We start from the raw sequence: 13,698 nt of genomic DNA on the forward strand, positions 1-13,698 counted from the left end.
AAGGAGTGTTAAGCGTTTCCACAAACCTGCACAGGTGTGGCATCTCCTCTGGTTCTTGCTCCCGCATCAGTTGTGCCGTATCTTTGTTTTTACTGTGCACAGCGCCTGCCTTTGCGTTCAGTCGCACGTAGTGCAACCTTACTAACGCAGCCCAGCTCCGACGGCTGCAGGCGAGGAGTCACCGCGGCAGCGCCTGGATTCACAGCGTGACATCGAGTGCTACAATTGTTAGCGCAAACTGAGCCAATTCTTCCCAGAGCTATGCGTGCAATTACAGTTTATTTATTTATTTATTTTTAACCCGACGTACCAGTAAGACACGCTTCGCAGCCGCCTCCCTCCCCGCCGCTCCCGGCGCATCCCCGCGGCCGCCCCGCGGCCCGGGCAGAGCCGGAGCCGGCATCGGCACCGGCACCAGCACCCGCACCGGGACCCGCACCGGGAGCGGGAGCGGGACCCGCCCCGCGGCTGCCCGGGCGCTGCCCCGGAAGGCGATCGCGCCGCGCTCCGGAAGCGGAGCCGGGCAGGTCCGGCCCAGAGCGCGGCCCTGTCGCTGCCGCGGTCGGAGGCGCAGCTGTGCCCCGGCCCGACGCGGGGCCGCCGTCTCGCCCGTCACAGGCGGCCCGGCGCGGCGGCAGCGCGGGGCTCATGGCCCAGGTGGGTGCTGGTCCTCGCCCTTCTCCCGGCTGCTTCCCGCGGGGTGCCTGGCCGGCTCCGCTGCCGCCCCCTCCCAGGGAGCCCCCGGGCCCCGGAGCAGCCCTTGTCCGGCCTGCTCCCGCGGGAGCCGGGCTTGGACGTGCCCCGCTCTAGGGCCCGCTGCTCTTTCCCCGTGGGTCCGGCCGGGAGCTCGGTGGGGCCGGGCCCCCACGGGCACGGGGGGCTCCGGCGCGGGGCTGTTTCTGGGCGGGGAAGGCCGGGCACGGAGGGGGATCGCTGCCTTACTCTGGGGCTGGGGCGGGAGCAGGGGTGGACGAGCGGAGTTCGTGTTTAGAAACAAAAGACGAGTCGATGAATTTGTCGGTGCTGTGGCTGTGTTGGAGGCAGGTCTGGCGCGGGGAGCGGTCCCGGCTGCCTGCCGCCTCCTCGTTTCTCGGCGTGTCTGATGGCTGTGTCTCATCTCGTGTCACCTGTCGGGCCCTCGCACCTTCCTCTCGGTCAGCTGTGTCCGTCACATGCCTGGCAGGACAAGTGTGTTTGCTATTCCGCGGCGTTCGAGGTGCGAGCCCTGAGGCTAGTTGAGAGCTCTGTCGGGTCGGCGGGTTGGCAGACAGAGCCTGCCAGGGGAAGAGGGTCCTCCTGGCTCTTGGGAGCGGTGCCGTGCATAAGAATGAAAGCGATACCGGGCTCACTTCTCGTCATTTTAATCTGTCCTTCCTCTGACATATCGCTAGGCATAAATGTAGCAAGGATAGATCTGAAGACATGCAGACGTCAAAAGATGTCTCAGCACTGATTTGGCTTGAGTGCTCATGTAAACTTGAAATTTTGGAAGAAAAATGCACATTTTTCCATCTTCCTGGTCACTGCATCTTGCTCAAAGTCATTGCATAAGATGTGATAATCATAATTATGAATCAGTTGGGATATTGTTGGACTGTGAGTTGAAAGTAATGCTATTATTGCAATGAAGAAATAGTATAGAAATCAAGATAGATTTCAGTAAGTATTGCAAATACAGCCAACTGTGATTTGATATTAGTATTTTTAACAAGCATTTTGTCACTTTTAAATACTCCTGGATTTTTTTTACTTTAAGGCCTAGTGACAAAGTGATGTTTAGTGTAATGAGCAAAAAGAGTTTTCTGACTAAATCTTTAATGATGTTAACACTAGCAATAATTCCATATTGTGAGCCTGTCATTTAATCTGTTCTGCTAATTCTACAGTGCATTTGTATTTAGCAAAATGAAAAACTAGTTTGTGAAGATTTATTCCTCTGTTACAAGTGTATATTAAGATATACAGGTTCAGATCCAAGAAGCATTCTGGTTTTTTGTTGAAATCAGCAGAACAGCCAGGGAAATTAATTTTCTGTTTTCCTTGGTTAGCAAGTGCATTTGAACAGCACACCTGTCTATGCCTACTTGAAAGGAAACCTGTATCAGTATCAATCACCAGTTCAGATCCAAGTACTGCTAACTCCACGCTGAAGGGAACAAAATTAAGAACCTTATTCCTTGACAGAGAGTCCCTCAGTTTATTTACTTCCATTTGAACAATGCTTTGAAAATGCTTGTTGAAACAGTGTGTCAGCAGTTGTATGAATATATAGTTAAATAGCTTTTCAGGGTTTTGCTCACTTTTCAGTTCAGTGTCTTGTCTCAAGTGTTGGTGGTGAATTGTAGTAAAAATGAACTATTCTTCTCTACAATTTTTATAGGCAGAATACTTTGCAACACTTTTTCATCATACAAAAAAACTCAGTTAAAGAGAAAGTCAATTGTCTTGTAAAATGCTGTGGTAGGCAAGTGGTAGGTAGTCTGTGGAAGAAGTTTCATTAACTGGAGAAATAAGATGTATGGCACTTGTGAAGACTGGTTTTCAGGAAAAAGCATCTGCTTCTGCATTTCAGTTCTTGAACTGTAATGTTGCTAGGTCTTAATCTTTTGAATTGATATGATTATGTTTCTTTTCTTTGTTAACTGGATGAACATAAACATCCATTTACTTTGCATGAAAATAATTCTCTGCATAATTTAACAATTCAGTTATAAATCCCATTGTTTGTAAGTTAAAAAATCGCTGCTAACAGTTGTACTCCTACTTATGATACTTCGTTTTCAAAAGTTAGCTTGAAAGTAGCTACATAAGTGTTTATTAGGTGTCTGATTATGACCTCATCAAAATTGATTTTGTTAATTTCTTTGATAATTGGGACTTGTAGTTTAAGCAAAACAACTTTTTGAATAATGGGTGAAATTCACTCCTGAGTGGAGAAGTTTGTTAGATAACTTTAATTACCAGAGCCATTTAAATTCCTTGTAAGTACAAAACTATGGTTTAGGTAATACTTAACATGACTGCAGTGGTTTTATTCCATATATGTTCTTCTTATGCAAATATCTGAGGTCACTTAATCAGTGATGCTTAAAACAATTATCTGGCAAAACTATCATTAAGTTAGAGAAACTAATCCTCCCTCTTTGTTTTATTGACTATGAAGGGTGAAAGTGGTTAATGTAGTGAACTGGCCTCACTTCTTGCTTGTTGTGCTCAAGTTGACTATGGCTGCTTAGGCTCCTGCAAAGATTGGAATAAGGTTTAATCTTTGGAAAAAAATTAATTAAAATAGTCACATTCAGCTCTGCAGGCAAGTTGAAATTTAAATGTAGTGGTGGCTGAGTGTTTCCACAGCATCCCAAGCTGATAAAAATTGGACCTCCCACTTTCCCAGCATCCTTCCTTCACTTCCTTCCTTGTGCTGGTAGGGATTGCACTGGGAACTGGTTCACAAACCTGTACTGGCTGAAAATTAGCAATTTTTTTTTTCCCTTAGTAGAATTATGTTTCACTTGACTTGGCACCCTGAACCGACTCGCCTGGCAGCTACACAGCTGTCAGTGGCTGTGTGAGGAGGGGTGGGATCCCAGGGAGGAAGGGCAAGAGTGGCACACTGCGGGCTCCATGTGTGAGGTTGGTGCAGGATCCATGGGGCTGCTGCAGACAGATCTGTTGGTGTTGCAGGACTCCAGCCTTGACCTACTACTCCTGCTTCGCATTGGCATACAGCTGGCACAGACCAGCTCCACCGCTGAAAAACATGGTCCTGTTTGCTTCCACCCGCTCTGCTGCTTCCTCCTTCGTGCAGGAAATACTTGTATGGTTATGTGGTGAGCTGGGCTGAGGATTGAAGTAACCTGGGGGAGGGGCAGGCAGGGAAGGGTTCGCTTTGAGCTGGATCAGTTTGCTGCACAAACATTTGTGCTGGCGCAGAGATGGGGATGGAAGCAAGCAGTAAGGGGAGTAGGGTGTGTCTTTCTTTTGGTGACAGTGACACATGATGCCAGCTTCAAGTAAATTTGATGCTGGCCTAATTCTTAAAGTTAAGATGGTACAGCATTAAGGGTTTGAAGACATCATTTGGTTATGGTTCTTGGGAATATTTACATCTAAGGCCCCTTAAACCAGAGTAGTGTGTGTCTGGTTTCATTCTGTGCTTTGAAGGGATTTTGGGGGAAGAATCTGACCTTTTGTATAGTAACTAATTTTAAAAAGTTATTTAGTATCTGTTGTTTCATATAACTGGTCTTCATCAAATTACTGCACAAATGAATTTGTTTGGCATGTATATTGAATTTTTAAATTTAAAAGACTTAAATAAGGAAAGTTAGTGATCAGAGTGTGTCCACAATGAAAATGCCTGGGTATTTTGCAGTAACAAGTAGCTAAAGAGGCAGAAGAAATCTATGAAAATGATGAGGCTGATGTAAGATACACATTCTAACTTCACACAGTTTCTGGGGAGGCAGTCTGTGACTTCTCTTCCTAAGTAACTATAATGGATAGTGGTTCAGCCTGTCATAAAGGTTGTAGCTAATGTTTCAGGATATGGATAGGCATTGATTTTTATGGGTTTTTTTTCTCCCCTGATATCTGTGAAAATTGTAGATAGAGTGCCCCCTATCCAATTGTCTCTCCTTCTCTGTCATGGATTACCATGTGTAATAATCCTTTCTACCAGAGAAGCCATTTGTGGTGTTACATGCTTTAGGCATAATCAGCCATTAAATGGACAGGATTAGCTCAGCCTACCTTCACTGGTTAGTTACCTTGATTAATTTTTCCCAAAGTGGATAAATGTGCTCTTATGTGATTCACTCTGTTGCAAGTTTGTATGGGTGGTAGACTCTCTTTGCTCGGTGGTGATGAGTAACTGGGCAGTAGCTACTGCTGGAAGAGATGACCTATCTGCAGCTCTTAAGTAACATTTGCTGTAAAAATGTAATGGGTTTTATTTTTGTGTGCTACTGTTTTTTTATCAAAACGAATTGAGGAACTGTTGGCTGAAAACTGCTGTCCAGACATGTGTGATTTCATGTAGGGCTTGCAGATGGTATTTTGGTTGTGTGTGAGTTGTAGAACAGCAGTTGTAATAGACTTTCAGTTTTCTGTTTCTACATCATCTTTTGTTGTTGGCCTTTCTGTGTAATCAGTGCTAGATGTGAAGATTCTTTTTAAACTTGGTGATAAACAGGTGCAGGGTGCTTTCTTGTATAAGCATGTGTGCATACAAATGTCTGAGTATGTATGTCATGTATTCTCCAACCATAGTGCACTTTTCAAAGCTTCATCTTCACTGCATCTGGCACGGTGGCAACAATCATGATGGCGAATTTAGTTCACTCTTTATTGAGTTCCCTCTTCCTGCAACCACGGGATTCTCCACAATTTCATTTTTCCCCTCAAGCTTCAAATGACAACAGAAATAATTACCTCTTGGCTTAAATAAAAAGAACTAATAACTTATTTCTGATGTTTATACAATAAAAATTCATGATTATTGCATGCTTGGGACTGACTATATGCATTCTTTTCTAATTAGTGGAAATGGCATTGTGATTACTGACTGTTTCCTTCTCATGTCTTAGAGTACTTTAATTTCATGTTTTATTTTGTTATTTTTCTAAAATGCTTTTATGTCCATATGTGGGGTAGTGAGATGAGAAGCTCCTTGTCACAGGGGTGATATGTAATCTGTCACTGACTTCTCAGGTGGTCCAGGGTAATCTCTGAACTTTTTGCTTGAATCCCAATCAATAAAATAATACTAGTATCTGTGTCAGTCTGTGTGTTCCCCTCAGATACTGCAAATGTAAAATCATTTTGTTGCATGGCATTACAATCATACCTGACCATGCTGGATGGCCTTTATTCACTTCAGCTTCTAGAATCAGCCAGTTACTGGACCTGCTGTTTCTTCTCACAGAAGTGGGGATTTTTTGTTTGTTTTTATTTGGTTGCTGTTTGATTTTGTTTGGTTTTTTTTAATAGATCTTTAGGTTCTGTTTCAGCTGTAGGTAGAAGCATGTCTGTGTTGGTATATTTTTGGACCAGGATTTAAAAAAATACCTCAAATGTAGGTTTTAAGCTCATACTTTTTCTTTCCTTTATTTACAATAAATATGTATCTTATGGAAAGGCTGCTCAAGTATATCTTGCTATTCAGGTTTTTCTTGTACATGTGTTTATTATTTTTCTGTTGAGAAAAATCTAATCTACAAATATTGTATTAATTGTGCTTGTAGCAAATGCTTGTAGCAAAATACTGTCAGGCAGTTGGCATATTGAGATAGTGATAGTTCTCCTGTATGGATGCCCAAGTCAGGACAGACTAGAGCCCCATGTTGTCAGTCTGAAGAACTGACTCTTTTCCTTGGCTTCTCTTCATCGTGATTTTGGTCCTGGCAGGGTTGAGATGCTGCTGCTGTCATTCACACAGTGGTGATGGTTACTGTAAACCCCTGATAGGTACTGAGTGCTGCTAACTCAGTGGTGAAAAGTTGCTTTAATTTCCTGCCTTTCGAAGGGTAACATAAACTCTCTATCCTATATTCCCGGATTCCTGTGTTTTTAATGCAAGATACAGATCTTTGATCTCTCATGAGACCTGCAGTTTAAAATAGTGTGTTGACATTTTCACTGTTCTCCTGTCACTGCTGCCAAAGAAGTTAAACTGCATAGTAGCTCTTACCTGCTGGGATTGCACACCTTGACACATATGAAGCATTTGTCTTTCACAAAGATTTTCTTAAATGCTTTGCACAGGGATATTACCTTCTTGAGTGATAGTATGACACCTGGCACAATATGCAGGTGGGGACATTTAATTCTTACCGTTATTTATTGGATAAATGTGATTGTAGTAATACTGCTTGCTGAGAATCATAAAATATGATTTGGAAGAGACTCACACTATTTCCTATTTTTCTCCTAGAGAAATGCAAACTTTAGTATATATTTAAATTTGAAGTGAGAAATGAACAATCTAGTGCTGTGTTCAATCTTGGTAGCAATGTATCAATGTTATGCTGAGCTTGTCTGAGCTGACAGCAGTAGCTTTTTGCTTAGCAGCATGGCAGAGCAAAACTGAGTTGACTGTGCAGCAGTTATCCATCAGACATGGCTAAATTTTTCAGTCTATTTATGAGTATCAACAAACACTTTGTGCATACTTTTGCCATGCATTGAATGCTTCTATTTTCCTTTAATTTAGCTGAAAACTAGTAATGGAATTCCTGAGGTTTTGAATGGAATAGCTCTTGGCAAGCCTAGGGTTTTGAAACCCAAGGCAAATTAAGATACCAAGCAAACACAGGGAGGGCTACTTCTTCAGGGAAATATGTTAAGATTCTTCTGACATCTTTCCATTTGTTGTAGGTTATTATTATTTTTTTAATCTCTTTGAATTACTCCTTTAAAGCACAGTTGTTGTTGTTTTTATTTCCCCTTATGTTTGAAACACAAGGGGACCTTTTTTTCCCCTTGATGTCACTCAACAAATTTAGCCTTTTCAGGCAACCATCACAAATAGAGGGTATTGGACTACTTTGTAGCTGTCTTTTTCAGTAACTCCACACTGATTGAAGCACGTAGCTAGAACACAAATTTTAGTTTAAGTAAAATATGATCTTGTTTTTAAATCACCACAAAAATTGTAATTGAAGGTAGTTGCTGTTGTGCACCTGTAATTGTACAATAATACAATTAAAAATAATTTAAATTTTCCAAGTGTAAGTGGGCTTTTTATAAAATGCATAACTAAGCTGCTTTAGGTTTGTGGGAATGAGCGGACGTGTGATGTTGGGAAACTTGCCTGGCTGTCACAGCCTTGACCCTCTCCTGCCTTTGCGGTGCTGCTTACTGCAAGCATCTTCCACTTCTCTACCCTCTTCCTGCTAATCCCAAAGTGTGCAACATTCATAGAAATCTCTACATCTCCTATATTTTAGGTTGCTGTAAACTTTGTAGCGTTTCATGGCTCTATGTGTCTTCATTCAGTCCTGCATTTCCTTAAAGTGTTCTTTATCATCATAAACATTTTGAATGTTTCAGAGCTCTTTATCTTCTCTCTCAAGCTTAACTCATTTGCCTGCCATTTGAAATGCTGCCGACAGTGTAATAATCCTCCCTCACCCAGGGCACTTGTTTGGGAATAACCCTTTCTTCTTCTTGAGTCCACAGCCATGTTTTATTAATATACTCCTTCCTTGTCCAAATAGCATTTTCAAGACCACATTTTCTTTTTCTCTTTGCAAATGGAGTTTCTGTATCTGCCATCTGGTGTACTTCAAGTACCTTCTCCCTCTGCTGATATTCCTATCTCTGCAATCTGTTCAAAATGCAGCTGCTACAATTTTTCAGTAGTCTGACTGCTACTTTCCTCATCAAGCTAAAGCTCACTTATTGTCTTTGAATTCAGAGACCTGTATCTCATATTTCTTATCATAGTCTTTTTCCTTGCTACTTTTGGCACTTGAATCTGTCTTTTTTTCTTCCCCCCAAGTCTTACGTTGTCATATACTTTGATTTACAAAACTTCTGAGATGTTATATATGTTCATACTATTACAAGAGAAAGTGACTGCATCTCTGACCTTTCTTCTTGGGTCTTACAGTTTTCTGTTGTCTCTTTATTTATACAGATAAATAACATTTTAAACCATGTAAATGGCCAGGGATACATGTTACCTTTAGATCTTTCCTTATAGGTACTTGGGAAATGTATATTGCTGTATGTCTTTTAAATTTGATTTATTTGTCCAGTGATTATACTTTGAAGTAAAGTGTACCAGTGGCATGCTTTAAAATCTGTTGTGTGAATACAGTGTCATGTTTTGTGGACATTTAGTATCAGATGTGATTTCAGTTTCTTTGGTGAGGCAGATGTAATCTGCAGCTTTTATTGAAATAATATAAGAATTAAACCGGCAATCAAAGTGGTATTAGGTGCTATGTCATATACTTGACTTATTGTAGGACTAATGCTAATATTGGCAGAGGTAATACTTTTTTGTTGTTGTTATTAAGGAAAGCCAAGTCACTCTTAAATATTTTTTTCATGCTTCATGAAGCTTTGGTCCCTAGGTTTCTGTGGCTTGTGTTTTGCATTGTTTGTGATTTTTTGGGGGGGTTTATTTTGGAGAAATGTAAACTGCTGTGGCTACTGGTAATTTGAGGGTTTTTGCTGATAAGATAATGAAAAAAGTAAACGAGTTATAATGAATAAAATAATAAATTTCAATGTATAGCTTGCTGTATGTGTTTTAGACATGTTTTAGGATAGTATTGTTAAATCGTTGTGACTCTCTTCTGTGTCCTGACAGCTGCCTTATGTTTTCTTCTCTTAAAATCTGCTGAGTAGACTTTCATGCTTGAAATTGAGAATGTAGTCTATGTGTTGCACATCAATTTGTATTGTCTTAAATGTAAAAGGATAAGGGCAGTGATAATTAGGGTGTTAATTCTCTCAGGTGTACCAATGTTTTGCTAGGAGGGATGCCATTATGTTAATCTTAGTTGTTAAAAGGTATTTAGTTAAGACTTTTTAGATCTTAAAAAGAACAAACAAGCTAATATTAAATCCAGTCCAATACACTGTTCGCTGAGCTTGAACTTTGTGGTATTTATTTAGTATTATATTAACAATATTGTTGTCCCTATAGTTAGATAAATTCTGAATAATACATGCTAATTGTTCAGTCCTGCTGCTCCATTCCTAAAAACTACTGGTCTAGAAAAGAAGGTATAGAGGAAATGAAAAAGAGAAGGTGCTGCATAGACCTCAGACAAATGATTTTATTTTTTATATTTTCTTCCCTCCTCTTTTTTTTTTTTTTTTTTTTTTCAGTAGAAAAGTGAACCTTTCTTGTGCAGTACTTATATTCTCCCTCCCTAAGTTCCAGAACTTTTTTTGATAACAGAGCTTTGGAGAGCATTTCCAGCTTGTCCTGTGGCTCTTTAGTTCTAGAGCAATGTGGGTTTTGTCTCAGAGGTACAACATACACCAGAAACTTAGATAAGCTTCTAGTTTCTGTAGGACTCTTTGGGTTTAAGTGTACATTATGACTCTTATTTTTAGATACTTGTGGACACTTAGGTTCTTGAAATATTTCTACTAGTAAAGTGCAATGAAGTGCTCATCAAAATCCAAGTTATTTGTCTTGGATTTACTCTGCCTGCAGTGTTATCTTGATCATCTGACCTTCACAAATGTGTTTTCTTTTATAATTATTTTAGTCCCTAAGTGTCAGTACATTTGCTTAATAAGTATTTATTTATTTCTGCTTTAGAGTTCATTATTCTGTTAAGTCCCTGTTCAGTAGTCCCATAGAGCACAACTTCATGTATGTCTGCTAAATTTAAGTTTACTTCTCTTGGAGAGTTTGTATTTCTTATGTCAGCTGTAATATAGAATTCTCTTTGTTAAATGGATATAACTTAGTAATTGTAAATGGTATAGTTCTAAAATAGTTTCATATCAAAGTGAAAAGCAGTTTAACATTGTCAGTAATATCAAATTAAAACTACCTCTCTGAAGGTTTGATTGTGCCATTACCATATCAGTTTAGCTTTACTGGTTATAAGCTCTTAGGAAGGATTTTTTTTTAAGTTGTAAGATGATGTATGAAGAGAAGAAACATGTTCAGCTGAGGCCTTGAGGACAGACTAAAGTACTTAATGATAAATGGTGTAGTCTGGGGAAAACTCTAAATAAATTATTAAATGTTGATTACCAGGAGATAGTTTATGCTGATAAGTAGAGATAGAATCAGTTGTTATGTGACATATCAGACAGCTCTTGAAATGGTGACTGGATGCAGTGGTACTATTTCATTGATGATGACTTCTAAAGTGAGCAGTGTATTAAAGAGGGTGCACTGGATTCTTATCCGTAGTGTCCTATCATTCTGTATTAGTGAGCTTTTAAATTAGTTACACTTTAGGTTTATTCTGTATGAAATATTGTTTCTTGAATGTGCTATACCAGGGAAATGTACCTCTATAATTATGACTTCAAACAAGGACGTATCACAGAAGAATAGGAAGAATAGTTCTGATGATGGAATAATAAAGTCTAGCAGTGGTGAACACTAGAAGTGGTTTTTTGACGTAGTACTTTGAACAGTAAATATTGTGTCTGACAGTGATTTCTGAGAGATCATGGTTGACATTCATTGTAAAGGCTTTCTATGAATTAATTCCAATACCAGACTATTTCAGCAGTCACATCTCTGATTGCCTTTCAGTGTGAATGAGCTTTCAGTGTTTCAAAGTGGGTAGTTGTAGGAAATTTTGTAGCTACAGAGTGACAGGTAAAAAGAATGTAAAACTAGAAAGAATAAGGGAGTGTTGTCTTTGAAATACCAATCTAGGGTTGTGAATAAAATGCAACTAAAATTGTTACCAAAAATTGTAACCAGAAATATTTGATGTTAAATTTTGTATGTTAAAAGCTATTTGCCAAGCTGCTGATAGGCTAATCCTAATAACAGAGTTTATTTAAACTTTTTTTGGGCTTCAAAACAATTTGAGAATATATTACTCTTATGTTAGTGGTGAAAGTAAAACCATTGTTAAATGGAAATTTGGCAAAAATAACTGAAATCTAGAAGCTGGATTTCCTTTGGTCACTTGCTAAATATTGTATAATTTGGGACCAGGGACTTTTGCCTTTATATTTTAATAGAAACACTATTTCTGAGGCTTGAAAGTTTTATACTGGTGCAGATGCACAGTGAGTAGATAATTCCCTGTTTCTCAAACTGTATTTTTAATTTGTTTGAATAGCACATTTCTGCCCAGCAGCTGTACAATTGGTAAAGTGCTAGCAGTTAAACTGAGTATCAGGAGATTTGGGTTTTTAAGTCAGAAATGGCATATCTGGGGGCAGGTAGTAAACTTTTTTCTATAGTCTGTTTTGCAATCCTCTTGCACACATATGATTAAACTATTTGTAAATGAGTTTGCATCATGGCCTTATGGTATTTTTTTGTTTGTTTGCTTTACGAGGCCATAGTGAAAACTGCAGCAATTTAGCAGCTGATTCATGAGTGGCTTGGGGTTTGTCTCCTGAGTAAGGTGGGGATTTTGGTGGGAGGCTGGCACCTAGTGAGTACAGTGCATTTATCTTTGGCTCTTTGGTGATCGTGGTTGCTACGTCCCAGAACTTCATTTTATTTCTAAGAAGACTGTAAATGCTTCTCTGCGAAGTGTGTGCATTCACAGGCTCATACAGACCTGTGGCTAATGTAATGAATTGTACTAGTGAGTTTTGTGGTGCATTGCAGCTTTTCATATGGATTTAAAGCAGTACTTTCAAATCTATTTTAGTACTTTTTTTAACTAACAGAGCTACTAGATGTGCTTCAACTAAGGTAATATTTCACAACTGGTGACATAAGTCTATAGTAGTGACTTGGCAGAGATTTTAAACACTTAAAAATGTAATAAGACTTCTGATAAGTGTCCATTTTAGAAAATTTCCTGGGGAAACTCTCAAATGAGTCATGTACAGTACCACACAAGTAGCAGACTGAGTTCTTAGAATCCTGTCATTGCTTCTTGTTTGCTAAGCTATCTGATGACCATCAAGGAAGCCTAGGTTTGCTAAAGGTTAAAGAACTCAGCTCTTGCTTCAATACATAGTAAGTTACAAAAATGGCATTAACATACCCATACAAATTTGTCCTATCCAGTTTGGTCATAGTTCAGTGAATATAACAGACAAAATGTATTGCCTCAGCCGTCAAGAATTAATGCAATTTAGGTTGAATAATAGAAAAATTACACCATTTGGGTTAATTGATTCATGCTGCTTCTGTGTGGGGTCGTTTGAAAGGGCAAAGTTAACATGCTCACCTGTTTGAAGGTGTAATAGGGCTGCCTGCAAAAGTCACTTCTGCAGTAGGAGAATTTATGTCAAGATGCAGCACTAAGCAGGTTTCAGAATTTGACAGCAGCCCTCTTTGCTGCATCATACTACAGGCTTTTACTTGCTGGCACAGCAGAAGCAGGGTATTAATATAATCTTGTTGTGAGTATAATCTTGTGTTCTTTTCCATTCTGCACTACATTTTGCATCCCTCTCCCTTGGGATGTTATGGGTGTGTATAGGATGACTGAAATAATGTAAGTTAGAAGTCCTCCTTGTTAAACAGTATTGAGTTCCAGCTAAACTGTACAGTTTTCTCCTGCAGTAGTTTAGGGGGTAATGTACAGAAATTGAGCTACATATTCAGATAGTCAATATAAATGGGTTGGAATTTATATGAAGGAGTGTAGGGATGTTAGTTTACTAATATTGAAAATGTCCAGAGTCAAGTAATTTACTTGGAGTTGTACACTGGTATCAAAGCACATATGTTTACAAACACAGTAACAATTCGCTTCTTTTAATGATCAGCTATTAGAGGGAATACATCCAATTCAGATGTAGAACTGGACTTGTGAAAACTTGCAGTGTTTTTCACAGGTGAGCAGCCTAAAAGTTGGTGGGTTAAAACAGAAGTTGTAGGAGCTGGGCAGGATAAGTTAAGGCTGTGAATCAGCCCAGGGAATTGTATGGGAACTGATAAAGAAAGGGGCCTTGAAATCAGTTAGGAAGAAGCTTGATTTTTTGGGAATTTTGTGTGCTTACTTTAATTTATCCTAATGTTGCCTGTTACATATAGAATTTGAATTATAGTGTTTTACTGTATTA

The 13,698-nt window shown here is 39.5% G+C and overlaps 1 protein-coding gene across 1 annotated transcript in view; it reads left to right on the forward strand.

Annotated features, from left to right (window-relative positions):
* Nucleotides 1-455: 455 nt before the first annotated feature.
* FRS2 (fibroblast growth factor receptor substrate 2) overlaps nucleotides 456-13,698 on the forward strand; it is a 51,872-nt gene continuing 38,629 nt past the window's right edge. Inside the window, exon 1 of the mRNA XM_002190706.6 lies at nucleotides 456-657. The gene's annotated coding sequence lies outside the window, so the exon portion shown is untranslated. The remainder of the gene's footprint in view (nucleotides 658-13,698) is intronic.

Source organism: Taeniopygia guttata, chromosome 1A (assembly GCF_048771995.1).
Source record: "Taeniopygia guttata chromosome 1A, bTaeGut7.mat, whole genome shotgun sequence".
In the NCBI taxonomy this organism is placed as follows: domain Eukaryota; kingdom Metazoa; phylum Chordata; class Aves; order Passeriformes; family Estrildidae; genus Taeniopygia; species Taeniopygia guttata.